The following is an 18,954-nucleotide window of genomic DNA, read 5'->3' as shown; positions in this document are numbered from 1 at the left end:
ACATGACTCATGTTGCTATAGAAATTCCACATATACTCCTTTTAATAATTGCATAAAATAGCAGAGAAGATATCTAAAATGTTACACTTTGGGAATAAGGATAAGGATATATAAGTTCATTAGGATAAATAATGCTATTGAGGCAGCTGGGTGGCTCAGTTGGTTAAGCATCTGACTGGATTATCATGATCTCAGGGTTGTGAGATCAAGCCCCATGTTGGGCTCCATGCTCAGTAGGAAATCTGCTGAGATTCTCTCTCCCTCCCCCTTCCCCTGCTTTCACATGCTCTCTCTCTCTCTCTCAAATGAATAAATAAATGTCTAAAAAAATAATGTTATAAAGAGCATCCTCTTCCTTTTGGATTAATTACAAAGGATACATTGTAATTGGCTCAAAGAAATCTTGATTTTTATTGAAGAAAATAAGTCTTCTGTTGGCAAAAGGAGTATTACTTTTTCTACAACTACTGTTTTCTTAATAAAATTTAATTTCCAAATCTTCAGCTAATCTTGTAGTTTTGCCAAATTTACAATTTTTCCTTTTATTTATTTATTTTTTAATTTTTTTAAAACCTTTAAAATACAAACCCTTGTGTGGAGGGCTGACTTTCAATAGATCGCAGCAAGGGAGCTGCTCTGCTACGTAGGAAACCCCGACCTAGAAGCAGGTCGTCTACGAATGCTTTAGCACCAGGTTCCCCACGAACAGTTCTTCCTTTTAAAGTTTTTTAAAAAGATGACAGGAGTCTAATTGCTGCTGGAGTAATTGCATATCCATAAACAAACAAAAATGAATACTAAGTCTCATATCTTAAACAGAAATTAGCTCAAATAGGTCAAAAACTTAAATGAAACTATAAAACAACTCAGCTCAGGTCACTATCTCAGGGTGGAGGGATCTAGTCCAACATTGGGCTCCATGCTCAATGGGGAGTCTGCTTGAGAGTCTCTCTCCTTCTGCTGCTCCCCCAGCTCACATACTCTCTCTCTAAATTAAAACTTCTAAAAAAATATTCTTAAAAATCACCATTTGACTACGTTCGCTATTTGAAATGACTGGGGAGTGCTTGTTTCCATCAAAGAAGTAAAAAGTGTAAATGCTGTGAAATTAACATATTTCAAATATATTTGAAAGTTAAAGCCCTTCTTAAATTGATACTTACAATGGATATAGCAGAGCTGATAATAACTGACAATGGATATAGGGGAAGAAAATAAAATAAATCTCCCTATGGTGATATTTATCAACAAATTTGTATTGTGTTAACCCCAGGTACCAACACCTTTCAAAATTTCCATCTTTGCATGAGTTAAATAACACAGGCTTAAAGACAGATTTGGAAATCTACTGACATTGAGTATGATGGTTAGATTTAAAGATCTTTACGATTAATTCATTTGTGATTATGTAAAACAGCACCAGGATAATGAAAGGTTTCACTGTTGCATGATTTAATCGGTATAAATAGGAAACATTTTAGACCCAATCCAAACTTTTAGATCCACTTATTTGGAAAGAAGGACCACTTCTATTACAGTATCTCCAACTACATATTTGTTTTGAGACAGATTTCAATTGCAGTTACTGCAAAGGTGAAGTAAACTGCTAATATGTTACAGGAGATTTGACATTCTTTTCAATTTAGAACTCGATTAGCATAGATGTTACATTCACAGGAATCTTCTTGCCAATATTATTTTCAAGAGGGCGCCTGGGTGGCTCGGTGGTTGAGCATCTGCCTTTGTCCCCGTCGTGTCCCAAAGGTCCTGGCATCGGGTCCCCCGCTCGGCTCCTCGTGGGGAGCCCGTCTGTCCTCCTGTGTCTCTGCTTCTTTCTGTGTCTCTCATGAATGAATGAATGAATAAAATATTTTAAAATATATATATATATTGAATATATATATGAATAAAATATTAAAAATATAAATATATATATATATATATTTTTTTTTTTAAATCAAGTGAGTCATTTAGAGTTTTGCTGCGCAGGAAATCTGTGACCTGAAACTGGCATCTTGACTCTGGGTTGGGACATCAGTGAATGGAGAGCAAGGAAGACAGGGGGCCACAGGACAGCCGCTCCGAGAACCCGAGAACCCGAGAACCCGAGCACCCGGCGGGTGTTCGTGGGGGTGCGCCCCCTGGAGGCGGCGGCAGCCCTCGCCCGGCGGCGCCCAGGAGCCTGAGCTGCGGGTCGGTGCCTCCACCCGCCAAGGAGCGTATCTTGCTCCCGTTTATCCACCACGACTACGACGCCCTGCGGCGCGCCAGGCTCCAGCTGCGCGCCGCGGCAGCACAGGTGCTAAGGGAGCGTCCAGACCCCAAAGCGGGCGCAGGGACACGCCAGCCCGGGTTCCGCCCTAACCCGCAGCTCCCCGCGCCGCTCCTCCAGGAGCATCTCCCCGGGGGCGCGGCCAGGGGGCGGGGCCTGTCCCGGGGGCGGGGCCTGTCGCCGGGGGCGGGGCCTGTCATCAGGGGCGGGGCCTGTCGCCGGGGGCGGGGCCTGTCGTCGGGGGCGGGGCCTGTCATCAGGGGCGGGGGCTGTCGCCGGGGGCGGGGCCTGTCATCAGGGGCGGGGGCTGTCGCCGGGGGCGGGGCCTGTCGTCGGGGGCGGGGCCTGTCGCCGGGGGCGGGGCCTGTCCGCCCGGGAAGCCACCGCCTGCGGAGCCCCGCGCGCTGCCCCGGGGTTTCCGTTAAGCTGCTGCTGGTAGACGCCCCGACCGGTTGCGGCTCCCGGACGCCAGTGGCGGGCGAGGGGTCTCTGAGGCTCAGGGCACCGAGGCCCCTGCGACCTCGGTCGCGGCCGCGGCCAGTCAGTGGCGAGCCCCTGGCCGCCCTTTGCGACGGCGCCGCGGCTCCAGCGACGGTGGCGGTGGTTGGGTCGGTGGCGGTGGCGGTGGCGGTGGCGGCGGGTCCTGGAGGGCCGTGGGTCCCGGGGCCGCGCGCCCCGCCCCGCCCTGCAGCTGGCCGTGGGCGTCCGCGCCGCGGGGGGGCGGGGCCTGGGGGCGCGGGTGCAGCCGAGCCCCCTCGCCCGGCGGTGACCGGGTCGCCCCCGCAGGGTCACCCGCGGCTCCCGCCGGGCAGCTCCGGAACTCCCTGCCGGCAGCGCCCCTTCGTGGCTCGGAGAGCGCAGCGTCGACCCTGGAGTCTCCGGGAAGGGGCCCCTGCTCAGGCCCGCGAGTCCCGCTGCAGGTGTCAGCCCGTGGTCGCCCAGCCTGGGGTCACAGCAGCTTGACCTTGGGGTGCCCGGGATACCCAGTGGTTTAATCAGCAAAGGCGAGTCTTACCCACCTCCTTCGACTCCTTGCTTGCTTTTCTCCAAAGCGTTCCCACTGGCCTCAAAACCTCTTCCTCGGGGAGTTCTAGCACACATGATTTGGGGGAGTCTCCTCGAAGGTTGGGGTCCTCGAGGATAGTCCAGGTCGTCTCACCACTTCCTGGCTTCCTCGGGGAGCATAAGCCTCAACTGGCACCAGCTGCACAGAGGTCCAATGTGCAGTCACACAAGTCTCCATGCTCAGGAGGAGGGCCTTGCACTTTTTTTTCTTTTCAAGATTTTATTTATTCATGACAGAGAGAGATGCAGAGACACAGGCAGAGGGAGAAGCAGGCTCCATGCAGGGAGCCCCATGCAGGACTCCACCGGGGTCTCCAGGATCACGCCCTGGGCCGCAGGCGGTGCTAAACCACTGAGCCACCCGGGCTGCCCCTTGCACTTGTTTTAGTGCTCTGCAGTCACAGTTCAAAGTTCTTAATTTTTGAGCAAAAGGCCCCATATTTTCTCTTTTCCACTGGGCCCAGCAAATTGTCAACCTGTGGTACCGGCCCCAGCTCTCCTCTTTTCTTGAAGGCCTTCTTTGATAAAGGTCAATTGTATAAAAAATGGAGTTAAAAAGGATACTTCTCTAGACCTCTTAGCAGCTCCTAAGACATCAAGAGACACAGAAGGGCTGGTTCTATTGATTAAATATACCGTTGTTGGAATCATGACGACCTTTCTGTTCCAGAGCTCACCTCCCACCCCTCATTATATTTCAGGGCCTTTGAAGAATATACAGAATGTGAAAGTGCCACACTTCTGAAGGCAACAATGTTTGGTTTCTTGCCCAAGGTGGAGGCAGGTGAGAAATGAGATGTGTTAATGGGTGCTCTGGGATTACTTTCACAGATGTCCTGGAAGGGTTGGTGCAGGTGTGTGTCTGTGAAGGGGGGAGGGGAGGACACTTCAGGAAGGAAACTGAGAGGCTCCACAGCTGGGCTGTCCAACACGGTAGTCGCAAACTACAAGTGGCTGTTGCACACTTAAATGAAGCAAGTCTAAAATAAGATTTGCATCGCTCGTCATCAGAAAATGCAAATCAGAACTATAATGAGATACCACCTCGCACCTGTCAGAATGGCTAAAATCAACAACACAAGAAACAACAGGTGTTGGTGAGGTTGTGCAGAAAGGGGAACCCTCTTGCATTGTTGGTAGGAATGCAAACTGTTACAGACACTGTGGAAAATAGTATGGAGGTGCCTGAAAAAGTCAAAAGTAGAATTACTCTATGACCCAGCCATTGCACTACTATGTATTTACCCAAAGAATACAAAAATACTAATTCAAAGGGATACATGCACCCCAATGTTTATAGCAGCGTTATCTAAAATAAACAAATTATGTAAACAGCCTAGGTGTCCATCAACTGATGAATATATAAGAAGATATGGCATATATATACAATGGAATATTATTCAGCTATAAAAAGTAGGAAGTCTCACCATTTGCAATGATATGGAAAGAACTAGAGAGTATTTTGCTAAGTGAAATAAGTCAGAGAAAGACAAATATATGATTACACTCACATGTGGAATTTAGGAAACAAATGAGCTAAGGGGGAAAAAAGGCAAACCAAGAAACAGGCTTTTTTTTTTTTTTTTAAAGATTTTATTTATTCATTAGAGACACAGACACAGGGAGAGGGAGAAGCAGGCTCCATGCAGGGAGCCTGATGTGGGACTTGATCCCAGGACCCTGGGATCATGCCCTTAGCCAAAGGCAGACACTCAACTGCTGGGCCACCCAGGCGTCCCAAGAAACAGACTCTTAACTATAGGGAACAAACTGATGGTTACCAGAGGGAAGGTGGGTGCGGGGATGGGTGAAATAGATGATGGGGTTTAAGGAATGCACTTGTGATGAGCACCAGGTAATGTACGGAAGTGTTGAATTACTATATTATATACCCGAAACTAATATTACACTGTATATTAAATAACAAATTTAAATAAGACTTAAAAAATAGATGTTAACAGTTTTAAAAAATAAAATGTGTTATAAGTGTAAAATGTCCACCAGATTTTAATGTCTGGTTACAGGAAAATATTTTTATAGTGATTACATGCGAAATATTTTGGATATATTGGGTTAAATAAAAAAATTAGTTTCACTTGTTAATTTTTACTTTTTAATGGAACTACTAGAAAATTTTATATATGTAGTTCACATCATTTCTTTTGGAGAGCACTTTTCTAAAGATTTCTGAGTATTGAAAACTGCTTAACTTAAAAAATGTTCAGAAAACCTGCCTCTCCCCAAAAATCTCACATCGCCCTTCTTCTCTCCGAAAGTACTCTGGTGTAGTCTAGAATGAAAGACTTATAGTCACTCATAAAGGAAAGTCTCAAATTTCGGTCACCAATTGCCACTAAAACCAATTCAGATGCCAGCAGGACTGTTTCTACTGTCTAGTTTTGTAGAAGTAAACTATAGAGAATATAGATAAGGGAAGGAAGAATTAAGCAAGGGAAGGTCACTTCACCAACCTTAGCTCTAAATTATTGTGTTATTACAAATTATGGGATTATGGCAGCCTTGGCCTGACTCCCCTTTTTTCAGTCATGCTATCTTAAAAAGTAATTAGCTCTAGTGAAGAAATTGCCTGGTGCACTGCTCAGAAGTATAGATGCAGCAGAAAATTATATTTACGCTCTCACTTAAGCAGCTTCTTTTCATTATGGAAAATAACAATGGGTGGGCTCCAATATCTTAATATTCAGTGTTTTGAATGTCTCTTAAAAGCAATGTGTTAGGGCAGCCCGGTGGCTCAGTGGTTTAGTGCTGCCTTCAGCCCGGGTCATGATCCTGAGGGCCTGGGATCGAGTCCTACATCGGGCTCCCTGCATGGAGCCTGCTTCTCCCTCTGCCTGTGTCTCTGCCTCTCGCCTCTCTCTCTCTCTCTCTCTCTCTCTCTCTGTGTCTCATAAATAAATTAAAATCTTAAAAAAAAAAAAGCAATGTGGTAAGTGAAGAGGTCCGCTGTTTATTGGAACGTAGTCCTAACCCAGTCCTTCTAGAGCCTCTAGTTTCCTAGAGGAAAGTGGCCCTAGTGTGGGAATGTGGGTGGAGGCTGGGGGGGTGGGGCAGGGAGGAGGAAGGACTGGTGCCTTGGAATAACTTGGAATTCTAGACTTTCTGCAATTGCCAGTAGGTTGAAGCTCAAGCATTTCTCCTGGGACCTAATAAGACATATATCAAATAGATGTGTACTAAGAAGAGCTAGCTTGGTCTTGTCCTGATCTTGACTTTTGGTAGTGAAGGCATCTTGACCTATAGTCTTCCATGTTAGAAAATTTTTTAACTACAAATTCAATATCTTAATAGACCTAGGACTATTCAAGTTATGTACTTAAGTGAGTCTAAGTCGTTTGTGTCTAGAAAGGAATTCATCTATTTCATCTAAGTTTCAAATTTATGGGCATACAGTTGTTTATGATACTGTCATATTAATGTCCAAGACCTGTAGTAATGGCCCCTTTTTCATTTCATTGCTTTGGTATTTTATGTCTTTTTCTCTTTTTTATCAGGCAGGCTACAACAGTCTGGTACTGTTGACATTTTGGGCTGAATACTTTTTTACTGTATAGGGCTCACCTTTCTAGGATGTAGGATGTCTAGCAACATTCCTGACCTCTATACCCATCAGATGCCAGTAGCACTGCCTCTCCATCCCTACCCACACCTCAACTGCAACAGTAAAAAATGTCTCAACATTGACAAATGTCTCCTGAGAAGCAGAATTGCTCCTAGTTGAGAACCACTGCTTTAAGCTACCAATTATCTTTTAGAGCAATTCAAAAAATAAGAGAAAATATATCTTTTGTATTTTACTTTCATTTTAACTATTTCTGGAAATCTTCATTTTTTTGTATAGATGCAAATTCTGTTTAGTAACATGTTCTTTCTGTTAGAGGAAGTTGTTTTGACCTTTATTTTATTGCAGGTCTGTTGATAATAAATTTTCTTGGTTTGGTTGGTTTTTTGTCTGTCTTTTGAAGTCAATTTTTCCATCATATCTGAAAGATACTTTCCCTGGGCACAATATTCTGGGTTTACAGTATTTTTCCTTTAGTGTTTTATAGTTATTACTCCACTATATTCTGGGTTACATATTCGTTTCCTGTCCCTCCCTATCCAGGGATTGAAGCTCTTCGTAGTCTTCTCTTATTGCTATTCTTACCCAATACTGAGAGCCCTTTACCTGAGCCCTGGAGGCAACAGAGTTTGCTGCCCCTTTCCCAGTGGCTTGAAGCCTTATCATTCATAGAAAGGGTATGACAACCAGACTTTTGTTCTTTCCACAGTGGGAGGTTACTCTCCTCCAGCAAGAACTTCACCTCCAAAGGAGGCACTCACTCTCTGGTGTCCTGCTTTGTTCCCAGTTTTCCTCATCAGCACCCAGTGAGAACATGGAGAAGTGGAAGCAAGCTCCTTTTTTTTGTCTGAGGCTTACAGAGATTGTGAACTTTCCTCCTGGTCCACATTTGGCCTTTAGCATCTGTTAACAATTTTAGCTGAATTCTTAGCATTCTGTATGCTACCTGATGTCTCCTCTTCAGTGCTCACATCCTATCTCTTCTTGGTGGGGCCAGCCTTTCCTTGAATCTCAAGTTACTTGCTTGGTCTGCGACCCTTGCTGTGATGTCCAACTATCCCAACTTCTGTGGTACTGAGGAGTTTCCCAGGACATGGGACTTAAAGAACTAAAACTGGGAAAAGTCCAGTAGGTCACCCTAGCCTCAGCTCTCCAACAGGTTCAAGAGAAGCTTTTCTATAGTTTTTCTAGTCGTTTAGGTGAGAGTGATGTTCTTTCTAGGTTTCTACATCCTAGGTAGAAGCCAAATTGGTGAAATAATTACACATGTTGAAAGTGAACAAAAATGGTTCTTGAGATAGTAAAAAGCCATATTTGGTAAACATCTGTTTCTTACTAAGGCAGATGGGTTTTTTGTGAAATCCCTAAAATAGAGAATAAGCAAAATTAGTTCAGTCTCTTCCATTCTTTTGTCTGTCAACAACAGATTTATCTCATTACGTAAATAAACTCTAGATGAAGAGATAGATTCTCACTTACTCTTCCTATAACTCTATTCAATATTCAGCTAGCACCAGATTTGGACTTTACTTCTAGCATGAGAGCAACTCCTATACATTTTTTAGTGAAATAAAAAAAAAAATTAAAGCCCTTTTGTGGAATAAGAAGGCTGAGTACAGCAATATGCTTTCAACAAGAATATTGATCACCTCTGGGTAAATGTGTATGTGTATGTACACGTGTGTATAATTTTGCTATCAACTGTCTGGGAACATACTTGATTTATATTGCCACTGGTGATGCATCTGGTCTTATGCTTTTTATTTCAGATGTCATGGGAGCCTGGGAGAGTTTGTGACCCCTCCAGGCAACACTAAGGGTAATGAGGTAGGCAGCCTCAAGGCAATGCTTTATATTTTGTGTGATGATGAAGGCTCTATCATTTGCCCAGTTATTTGTTGGAGTATCTTTTTTTTTTTAATTTTATGTATTTATTCATGACAGACACAGAGAGAGAGAGAGGCAGAGACACAGGCAGAAGGAGAAGCAGGCTTCATGAAGGGAGCCTGACATGGGACTCGATCCTGGGTCTCCAGGATCACATCCGAGGCTGAAGGTGGCACTAAACTGCTGGGCCACTGGGGCTGCCCTCCTTGGAGTATCTTTGAGCAACCAAGAGAAATACTTACAGCCGTTCAATGAGCTTGTAGGCTCTGTATATAATATCTTCCTTCTAAAATTGCCAGTATTTGATTAATAGAATAAATAAGAACGGAAATTGTAAGACAGGAGCATGTATAATCTCAACAGCTGTGGGATCTATATGGCTGTAGATATAATAACTAAGATGTATAGTGTTGATCATGTGTCCAGCATTTTCCTAAGAGTTTTACATCTATTAACATATTGAATCCTTACACATAGAAACTTCATAACAATCCTATGACATTAGGTATTATCCACATATTACAGATTAGGAAAATGAAGGACAAAGAGTTTTGGTAATGTGTTCAAGGTCGCACTGAACAAATGATGCTAAAGCTCATGTAGTCTGTTTCTAGAGTTCTTTTAACCACTATGACAAGGATAAAGAAGAGGTAATGATTTCAACTTTCAGGAGGGTTGATAGTAGTGGGAGTTGTGTATATGTGAACAAAAAAGCCTTTCAAATAACATTTTGATTTTAGGTTGTGTATCACACATTGATGAAAGGAAAGCTAAAAGAGGACATGCTAAGGAAGAGGATTCAAAAAATGATAAAAGTGATGTTATGTACTCACTACAAGTCAACAAACAACAAAATATGAATTACACTGACAAGTTTGGTCAAATATTTGATTTAAACTTCATGTAACACAGATAACCCAGTAATGGCAGAAATGCTGCAAAAACAACCTGCAAGAAGATCTCTACTTCTCTTCAGGAGATACTTGAATACTTTCAGTTTCAAAATTGAAGATTACTTAAAGGCTACTTGCCACACAGAAGAAATTAAGGCTGAAAAGTTTTATCAGTTCCATGTATGATTTCGTGGTTGAGAATAAAACCAGTGAATGGTATGTAAAAGAACTTTGGTTTAAAGGTAACAATATGGACATTATCAACCCACATGAAACAGATTTACAAATGACTAGAAAATTCAACAACTCTCCCAACCAATCCTTGTAATCAGACGACATATGGGGGGCAGGACAGTCAACAGGTACGCCTACAATTTTGATGAAGTCTATTGGCAGGGACTCTTTCTTGAAAAAGTAGGATACTTTGAGGGCTTGTGATTGGTTTTTCAAGTCAAGTGGTTATTATAAGAAAATATTGTCTATAACTATGCATGGGATGAAATCTTTAACCTAACCTGAGAGCAATCACCAAAATCCTCTCTATTACCTACTAGATGACCTACATGACTTTATACAGCTCTTAGACTGACACTCATTTACATACGAATTTGATATTCTCATAAAGGCAAAAACAATCTGGGCATAAGGAGAGAGTACTCAGATTGTGTTGAAGGGTATAATAATGTGGAAGTTCTGGAGGATGTTTTCTTAAAGCTAATCTTGACCAGAGTCTAAAACGTTTAGAGTATTGGTAATCCAGTATAGCTTGTGGTCCTTAATAAAGGATGCTGTATTTGCTTTACTATAGTACTTGTCTTCAAGACAAGTGCAAGAACTTAATATAACAAGCTCAGCTACACATAATAATCCAGAATTTTCTGCTCAAAAGAATTGAAGGAAGATGGCCTTTTGAAGGGCAATTCAGTATTTAAGGCAATATCAATAATGAGTAGAAATGGGAGCGTTGCTTTACTAGGATCAGCTCTACTCCAAAACTATGGTTATGCCTTTTTTTTTTTTTAATGAGAATTACTTTTTAAATTGAAATGACCTCACAAAATAGTTGGTTCGAGACTTAGTGAAGGATGCCTTGTAGATAATGGGCACAGAGAATAATGGGTTGGAGTGTTTAGCGAATGTGGCTTTTCAAGTCTCCCCAACTCCTCCCAGGACAGGAATTAAGGCTGGTGATACTCAGGTCTGCCTGCCCAGGATGGAGAAGCTTTCCAAGCCTACATTGTCCTGAAATTCTAGCATATTATATGATTACAAAAACTGCCTTTCAGAAGCCAGATCATCTGGATCTAACCTTCAGGATCCAGGAACGATCCTTGCTAAGCTACCAACATTATCTTGCTACATTGCCTACAATTGATATAATAATGATTAGACATTATTCTAGAGGAAGCTGTGAGGGGCATATTAATTTGGGTCTGCAGTGGTCAAATGTATAGTGGGAGCTAAGCCAAGCACTCTGGTCAGTTCCTACCACATAAATGGGAAGGTATGTCTGGGTGTTGAAGGTGTCTGTAACCACTCTCATGGTGCTTCTGGACATAACAAAACCCAACTGTATGTGTTTTTGCCATAGCCTTAGTAGTTTGCCGAAGATAAGGTATTATCTCCAGACCTAGCTGTAGGAACCATTTGGTTGTTCTGATACCTGTCTGGAACACACAAGGTTTAGACAGCTACTGACTAGTTGCCAGAGTCAGAAACTATAATCGCTGTTATCATTGTTTCCTCACAGAGTAATTGGTGAGGGCTGGTGTAATAGGATATGTTGGTACTGTGAATCAAAAATGCCAAGTATTAACTGTTTTTTGAAGTGTACCGAAGAATGTGACCTCCAGAAAAACTATTTTGTATAAATACGTCAAGTGCAAACTTATAAGTACAATTTGCACTGATCAATTTAATATGGTGCTCTTCAATCTTTTTTTCTCATTTCTCCCTTTCCCCAAAGAGATTTTCAGTATTTTCTCTTACAGAGTTTACAGATGATGTAATAGTTGATGAATATAGCTTTGCTCCATAGGTGAGGAGTAATGAAAAGAGTAGGAACATATTGTTACTACAAGCGGTACTAGGTATTTTATTTTCAGGTTGTATTTGGAGAGAAGCATCTTTGGAATATTAAGTTCAGACTGGTAAAAGGTAGGGTCTTCTCCCTTTATTGTAACTTGGGAGAAAAATTTGGGTACTTTTTCTTGTTAAAAGTTTAAGATGATTACTTACTTTTGCAGGTATTTTTACATTGGGGTCAAAGAACTAAGACTATAAATAGTATCATATCTCTGGGATTTTTAAAAAGATTTTATTCATTTATTCATGAGAGACATGGAGGGGTGGGCAGGGACACAGACAGAGGGAGAAGCAGGCTCCATGCAAGGAGCCTCATGTGGGACTCGATCTCAGGACTGCCGGATCACACCCTGGGCCAAAGGCAGGCGCCAAACCGCTGAGCCACCCAGGGATCTCTCATATCTCTGGGTTTTAAACAACTTTTTAAATAGGGTTTTTAGAAACTTAGACTAAATTTTTCTTGTCTTGAGTTTTAAAGCTGTTTGATTTTGTGAGCTAACTACATTAGGAACTAAAGTGCTGGAAGCTATATCTTGGAACTTTGCAATCTTTTACACTTTCTGCTTTGGGAGTTGATGATAAATGAGGGTGGTGGGATGGTGGTAGATAGGATTAGTGCAGTGGCATTTGACTTAAATGATTGAATGGAAAAAGGACAACAACCATTGATCTCATTATGCATTCAAATATAAACCTATAATATAATGATTACAGTGTGTAACCACCGCTGAGATCAAGGAAGGGAAGGTTGCCAACCTTCCACATGTTACTTCCAAATTGCAGCCCTCTCCCCACAGGTAACCAGTATTCTGATCTGTAGAGTAGTCCTTTTTGAATACTAGTGTTCCTCAAAGTATGGTCTGGCATGAGCATCATCTGGGAACTTGTTAGAAATGCAAATTCTTGGGCCCTTCCCAAGACCTGACACACTTACACATTTTTGTGTGTGGGATGTATACTTATGTGATTAAAGTATAAAGCAGGGATTCTCAAGCTTTAACAGGTATGAGAATGACTTGGATGACCTATTAAAACAGAGATGCTGGGGCCTACACCTAGAGTTTTTGATGATCTCTTTCCGGTTGTTTTATTCACTGATTTTAATTTTCTTATGTGCTGGGTATGTTTGACTTGTGCTAGTCATTGGACTTGAAATGTTATTTTGCTGGAATAACTGTGAGGCCTATAATGAAAGTACTTTGCTCCAAAGAGTATTTGCATTTGCTTCTGCCAGGCACCGGAGGGCACTATCAGTCTGTGATTGCCTGTTCAAAGTTTGATATTTCCTGGACAACTCAAGGGATTCTTACTGTTTTAATTCTCTTTAGATTATTCCAACTCTTGTTCCCTTCACTCTTAGATCCTAGAACCCAGACTGTTGTAGGGGAGGGCCTCCTGTCAGGTTCCCCAACTTGAATGGATCCAGAGTTTGTCCACTGCTTTACTCTGAAAGGCCATGAAAATGGATAGTCTTACATTTCAGGGGTTAGCTAGTACTATCAGGGGAAAAAGTAGCTTCAAGCTTGTTCTCGTCTCTAGATTCTTGACTTCTCTTTACTTTTGTCCTGATGATTCCAGACTATTTTATAATCTCTTTGATGCTTTTGAAAAGATCATTTTAAATATATTTTATCCAGTTTTTTTAGTTGTCTTGTTATAGGACTGATATGAACAACCTGAACCACCTTTACCAGAAAGGAAATCTGGAAAATAAATTATTAATGCACAACATTTTTTCAAAATACTATGGTTTTTCAAAACATTAAAAATCTATGGATATTTATATCCTTAAAAAAATTTTGTTTTTAGCTTATAACTTCACCCAAACATGGGGGAAACAATATGGTTTTGTTATACAAACTCTCCTTATGAAAAGATTCCTAGGGTTGCATATTTATGACCTTTAACCATGCCAAAATGCTTTGATATTTCTGGTGGGTTCCAAGGAATGCTTCCCACGACTTCAGAAAGCCTCACAAAATGCAAAGATGTGCCTAGTACAGTATCCATTTTGCAGCTTATGGCACTTTCTATAAGGTTTATTTTTGCCCATAGCTTTAACCAGTCTGGACACACCAAATTTAGGAAGCATAGATGGCTTACACTTTTATCCCTAAGATGGTTTCTGTCTGAGATAGCATGTGGAATGCCCCAGATTTTATTTACTGTCAGGTTCTAAGCACTTGATAGATGATATTTTGACTATCTCCTCCTCCCCCGCCCCCAAATAGTATGTCATATCATCTTTTTTCCTGTTTGACTCCTGTCTCATGTTGCTCCTTTGAGATAGGCAAGATTCTCAAAGAGAAAATACCCCTTCCCAACCTTGCTGATAAATCAAAATTCATCGTTTCTGGATAGAAATGAGTCTGTTATATTTATCTTTAGGTATCTTTTGAAGGGGATTGGACATGGAAATACATTAATGCTACATATGTGCATTTGGAAGGTAATCTGATACACTTTCTAGATGTCAGAGATTGTTAGGAATTTGGTGAGACACTTTATCTTAAATACTCTCACTGATGCTTGATAATTAAGATATGTAGCAATCTGTGTAGGCTGGGCTAGGGGTAGGAGTGAGCTATCTGTAGAGTCCTTTAAGGATTCTTGACAGTCATTTGATGAATGACAGGATCCCCTGAAGGTGTGGTAAGGGTTGGTTGTAGTGGAGCCCACGACCCCCATATGTTGTGTGTCAAGATAAATGCCAGAATTTCTCCTGATGGTAACAATCATTAGTTTATCTCAAATAAAGACTATGACTCAGCTAGTTAGAGCATAGAAAGCCTTAAGACAGTGAAGAGCATGCTGCTCCCCAGTACCTTTCTTTACCTTCCTTTTTTCTCCGTGAAATGTGCCCACAATCCGTGGGCTATGTCACTAGTGCAGGATGGGAGTCAGAGTCCTACCAGGTCAGAGGAACACTGAGTCTCCTCAGTCTGTTTTTTTCTTTATCAGTCAAGAGGACGATGTCATCAATATCTAAATCAGTAAACCTGGAATTCTAGCTACCTTGTTTCTGGATCTAAAGTTCATGGTTTGAATATAGACTTTCAAACTGTACCCCAGGATGTAGGAACTCTCCATTTTAGAATAACAAATAACGGGTGTAGGGGTGGGAGGAGGGTGCTTTCCATATAACACAGGGGCTTTCCAACCATGACATTTCTTAGGTTACAATACTTATAAAGTCCTGACCCAGCACAATCCACCCCTTAGTTGGTAACTTTTGTGTGGACCAACACACTGATCTCCAGACCAACTTGATGCCATCATTATTTTCACAGAATTCATCCCTTAATAGAAATAGCACTTTCACAAATAATAAACTTCCTTATTATAAATTTCTTCTTTACTAAAAGGTGTGAACTAGGATCACATGAAGTCCACTCAGTTTAACCATTCCATATGAACATAACTTACTGAATCCCATGTGTTCAGGGAGTTGTCCAAGATGTAGGCATTTTTCCTTTTTAATAGCACGTGGTCCTCCTTCCTTTCCAGCTAGAGTATAATCTTAAGGACATGCAGTAGGAAACTACCATATATCTTATGGCTACAATTTCTTCAGCAATAATGTTGTATAGCTGGTCATCTGTAGCTGTATCACAGATCTTTGAAGTATCCTTGTCATTCTGAACTTGGAAATATAGTATATAGTAAATATACTATATTTATAGTAAATTATATAGTAAATTCTGTTCCTGAGCCCAATAGGGATTTTGGGGAGCCATTGGATGGCTCTCAGTGCTGGTCTAGTTAGTTCCAAATAGCGTCTCCCCCTATATTCCTCAGGCAGTCAGTCACTGGTGTACATTTGGTCCTCATATCCAGTAGGTGGGAGAATTAGGAGTGGACCTACACTTTTTGCCAAAACCCAGAGTTCAATTTTTGGTACTTAATATAGATGTTATAATATAGGACTTTTATGAGCATTCTTGATGTTACAAGTGCTTGTGCCTATTCCCTTTAGCTCAGACTCAGAGAAAACATACTTAGATAGGATTGGGACTATGTCTTAGGACAACAGGAGCCAGGCTGTCTCAGGGTTTGAAAATGGACCATCTCTCATGGGTCCACTCAAATGGTCAGGTACAATCAACCCTGTTCCAGCTGTTAGATATTTGGTAAGTCTAATGTTGCCCATCCCCACATATATTTTCTCTCTTAACTGCAGTAAAGCCTTCTATTATTACTTTTAAGCTTAGCTTTTGCATAGGCTATCCAAGTTCTGAATTTTGCATGGTTTTTTACTGGGTACCATGATTTCTCATCCCTCAATTGTTCTAGAGGAAAGTATGTATCTCCAACAATTGGGATATGTATTATTCTGTATCTGCAGCCTCTAGACCATTTAGGTAACTTGGCATAGATCCAAACAAATAATTTAGTATTTTCCTGAGAAGAGTCAATTACTGCAGGTGCTGTGAATCACCTGCGATGTCTAGGGCAATGACTGTGATCATTCCTTCAAGGTAAAACACATTATCAGTATTTTTTGTACTAAAATGAGGACTATTGGCTTATTGGCTGTAAGCTAGTCCTTCCATAATTCATCTTCAGTGTAGGTAGGAGAGACCTCTTTGAGTTTCTTTCAAAAAGTTTCTTCTTGGGCAGCCCCGGTGGCTCAGCGGTTTAGCGCTGCTTTCACCTGGGATGTGATCCTGGAGACCTGAGATCGAGTCCCATGTTGGGCTCCCTGCAAGGATCCTGCTTTTCTCTCTCTCTCTCTGTCTCTCATTAATAAATAAAATTTAAAAAAAAGTTTCTTTCAAAAAGCAGAGTTACCTCCAGCTATAGCAATATGTGATTGGCATTGAACTTTTGGGCAATGCCAGCTCCAAGTCAAAGAGTCCCCCCCACAAGAGAGCACTCTACATACCTTCCTTACCTTATTAGGGGAACCAATACCTGGAATAGTATAATATACATCTTTGACTTACTGAACTTCTTTGTCTTACTACAATAAAGTTTTCTTTGAGAAGACTTTCAATGAAGATGACTTCATGAATGTAGCCAGTACAACAGTCTATATACCTCAAGGGAGATTGGTTTGGCAGCAACCCAGTCCAGTTCTTCCCCTGCATCTTCCCAAGCTTGTTTCTGGAGTAGTTGGAGCCAAATAGCCCCTGGTAGAAATTGTTATAGAAAGAATGGTGAAGCCCTATATATAGAGTAGAACAGGGTCAGCTAGATGCTTTCTGTAGGTAGCTAAAGTTATCATTTAGTCAACCTAGGATGAACTGTAATAGGTGGCTAAAGGTTCTTTTTTGTATGAGGAGGAAAGAAACGAGAGGATGGGGCAGAGATAGCGTATCCTTCCTATTTTTATAACCTATTCAGTTGTTTTTAGTCCTGTTACCTCTGTTGGCCTATAGATTCCTGCAAGGGTACTTGTGACTTGGTGTTTATGAAACATTTGTGTCTCAGCCACACCCCAATCTACCCCACCCTCCAGACCCACAGGTCTATTACTTGCACAAAAAGCCTCCTGTTTCCATGTGTTCCCAGTGGAGGAAGTGTCCTTATTTGGGGTCATGGGCCTCTCCTCTAGGGGCATTTGTCTCAGTCCTCTGAAGCTTGGATACAGGATTGAAGGGCAGACATTATGGTTGACAAGCTCTATTATTTCTCTTGGTATTTCCTTCCTGTGACCATTAATGGGTTGCCCATCATTTTGGGCTTTTTTTCAAGCTAGACCAATAGGTCTTTCTACTGAGAGCCTCTCCTTTTTCCTCTTTTTACATTTCATTCCCCTCCCCCCCCCCCCGCCGCCTTTTTTGTTTTTTGTTTTTTTAGGGGGGGAGCTGAAATTCCCAGAAGTCTTTAAGCATCTTTTCCAAAATTGTGCATAGGAAAGATTGCTAGTTATCTACCCCTTTCTTCATTCTTCTTTTCTTCTTTATTAACAGAACCTTGATTTTAATAGAGCACATTTGCAATGCGCTCAGCTAAAAAAAACAACATTGTCCATCCTCTGCTACCAGTAAGGATGACACCGTGTGACACCGTTGAGGGGTGACTGAATGTGTTGAGAAGGGTTTCTCATAAAGCTTCTTAAAAGGGGGTAACTTCAGGGCATGTGCCCTTTTGCTTTTCTTTCTTACCCTTCTTCCTGCGTATATCTTAGGGGAGATGATGACATAGAACTGGCATCTTGCAACAATATGACCATGTGAGAATGGGGGATGCCAGAGTGGCTCAGTGGCTGAGCATCTGCCTTCGGCCCAGGGCATAATCCTGGAGTCCTGAGATGGAGTCCCACCCACATCGGGCTCCCTGCAGGGAGCCTACTTCTCCCTCTGCCTGTGTCTTTTGTCTCTCTTGTTCTGTGTCTCTCATAAATAAATAAATAAATAAATAAATAAATAAATAAATAAATCTTTAAAAAAACAAAAACAATATGACCATGTGAGAAAAGCCAAGTGAAAAGCCTGCATTACGTTTGAAAAGGCGGGGTTATATGGCAGGTAGGTGCTGTGTGTGAACTCACACTGCATAATTTTTGCACACTACCACCATCCCTGCCACCTTTGGTTGTAAAAAATCCCTTTGTCACACGGACCTATACTGCTCGTATATATCTAATACTGTTTGCAGAAGAACTGCACTGCTATTAGTTACTCTCACCATCTGAGACTTAGACACTTTTTTACACCTAAATCCTTTAAAAATAACTGTTCATACCTGTTTGCCCCCATTCAAAACTTGACATTTTTTTATGAATGGAAGACCTAAGATCCTCCAATGGAGTAATGGCTAGATGATACAATTTGAAAACTCCAGATTCAGTTGACAGCAAGTTGGTTAATTTTGACAATTAGATTTTAAAAATTAATATCCACAGAAACTGGCTTTTGAAATAGTAGTAATATAAACATACCATGATATGGTTTACAACACATTACCCATTTTAAATGTTTAGATCCATATTTTAAGTTTTGTGGAGATTAATACTCTCTTTTTAGATTCCTATTTATTTTCAGCCAGTCATTCCAGCTTTGTATTGTTTGTAATAATAGTGTATTATTTGTAACAGAACAGGTTTAAGACCTACAAATACAAATGGTTATTTGCAACAACTTAACAAAGTTCCAAAAAAGTTATGTATTACTTCCATGTGGTCCACAAATAGAATCTACAAATGCCTCAATTTATAAAAAGATCAT

At 41.4% G+C, this 18,954-nt stretch overlaps 2 long non-coding RNA genes across 3 annotated transcripts; one reads left to right on the top strand and one right to left on the bottom strand.

The window, feature by feature from the left end:
- Nucleotides 1-1,431: 1,431 nt before the first annotated feature.
- Nucleotides 1,432-3,986, bottom strand: LOC140622164 (uncharacterized). Its single transcript, XR_012021865.1, has 2 exons — nt 3,292-3,986; nt 1,432-1,841 (listed from the first exon to the last, which is right to left on the bottom strand). It is a non-coding gene; the product is annotated as an uncharacterized lncRNA (long non-coding RNA).
- Nucleotides 2,595-17,749, top strand: LOC140622163 (uncharacterized). 2 transcript variants are annotated; one of them, XR_012021863.1, is made up of 5 exons: nt 2,595-2,707; nt 3,059-3,276; nt 4,039-4,121; nt 8,687-8,744; nt 9,545-17,749. It is a non-coding gene; the product is annotated as an uncharacterized lncRNA (long non-coding RNA). The 2 variants fall into 2 exon arrangements; XR_012021864.1 differs by having other exon boundaries at nt 2,655-2,880.
- The last annotated feature ends 1,205 nt before the right edge of the window (nt 17,750-18,954 follow it).

The sequence above is a fragment of the Canis lupus genome, chromosome 31 (assembly GCF_048164855.1).
Source record: "Canis lupus baileyi chromosome 31, mCanLup2.hap1, whole genome shotgun sequence".
Taxonomy (NCBI): domain Eukaryota; kingdom Metazoa; phylum Chordata; class Mammalia; order Carnivora; family Canidae; genus Canis; species Canis lupus.
The sequence above is the reverse complement of the archived record's forward strand: the minus strand, read 5'-3'. Positions and strand labels throughout refer to the sequence as shown.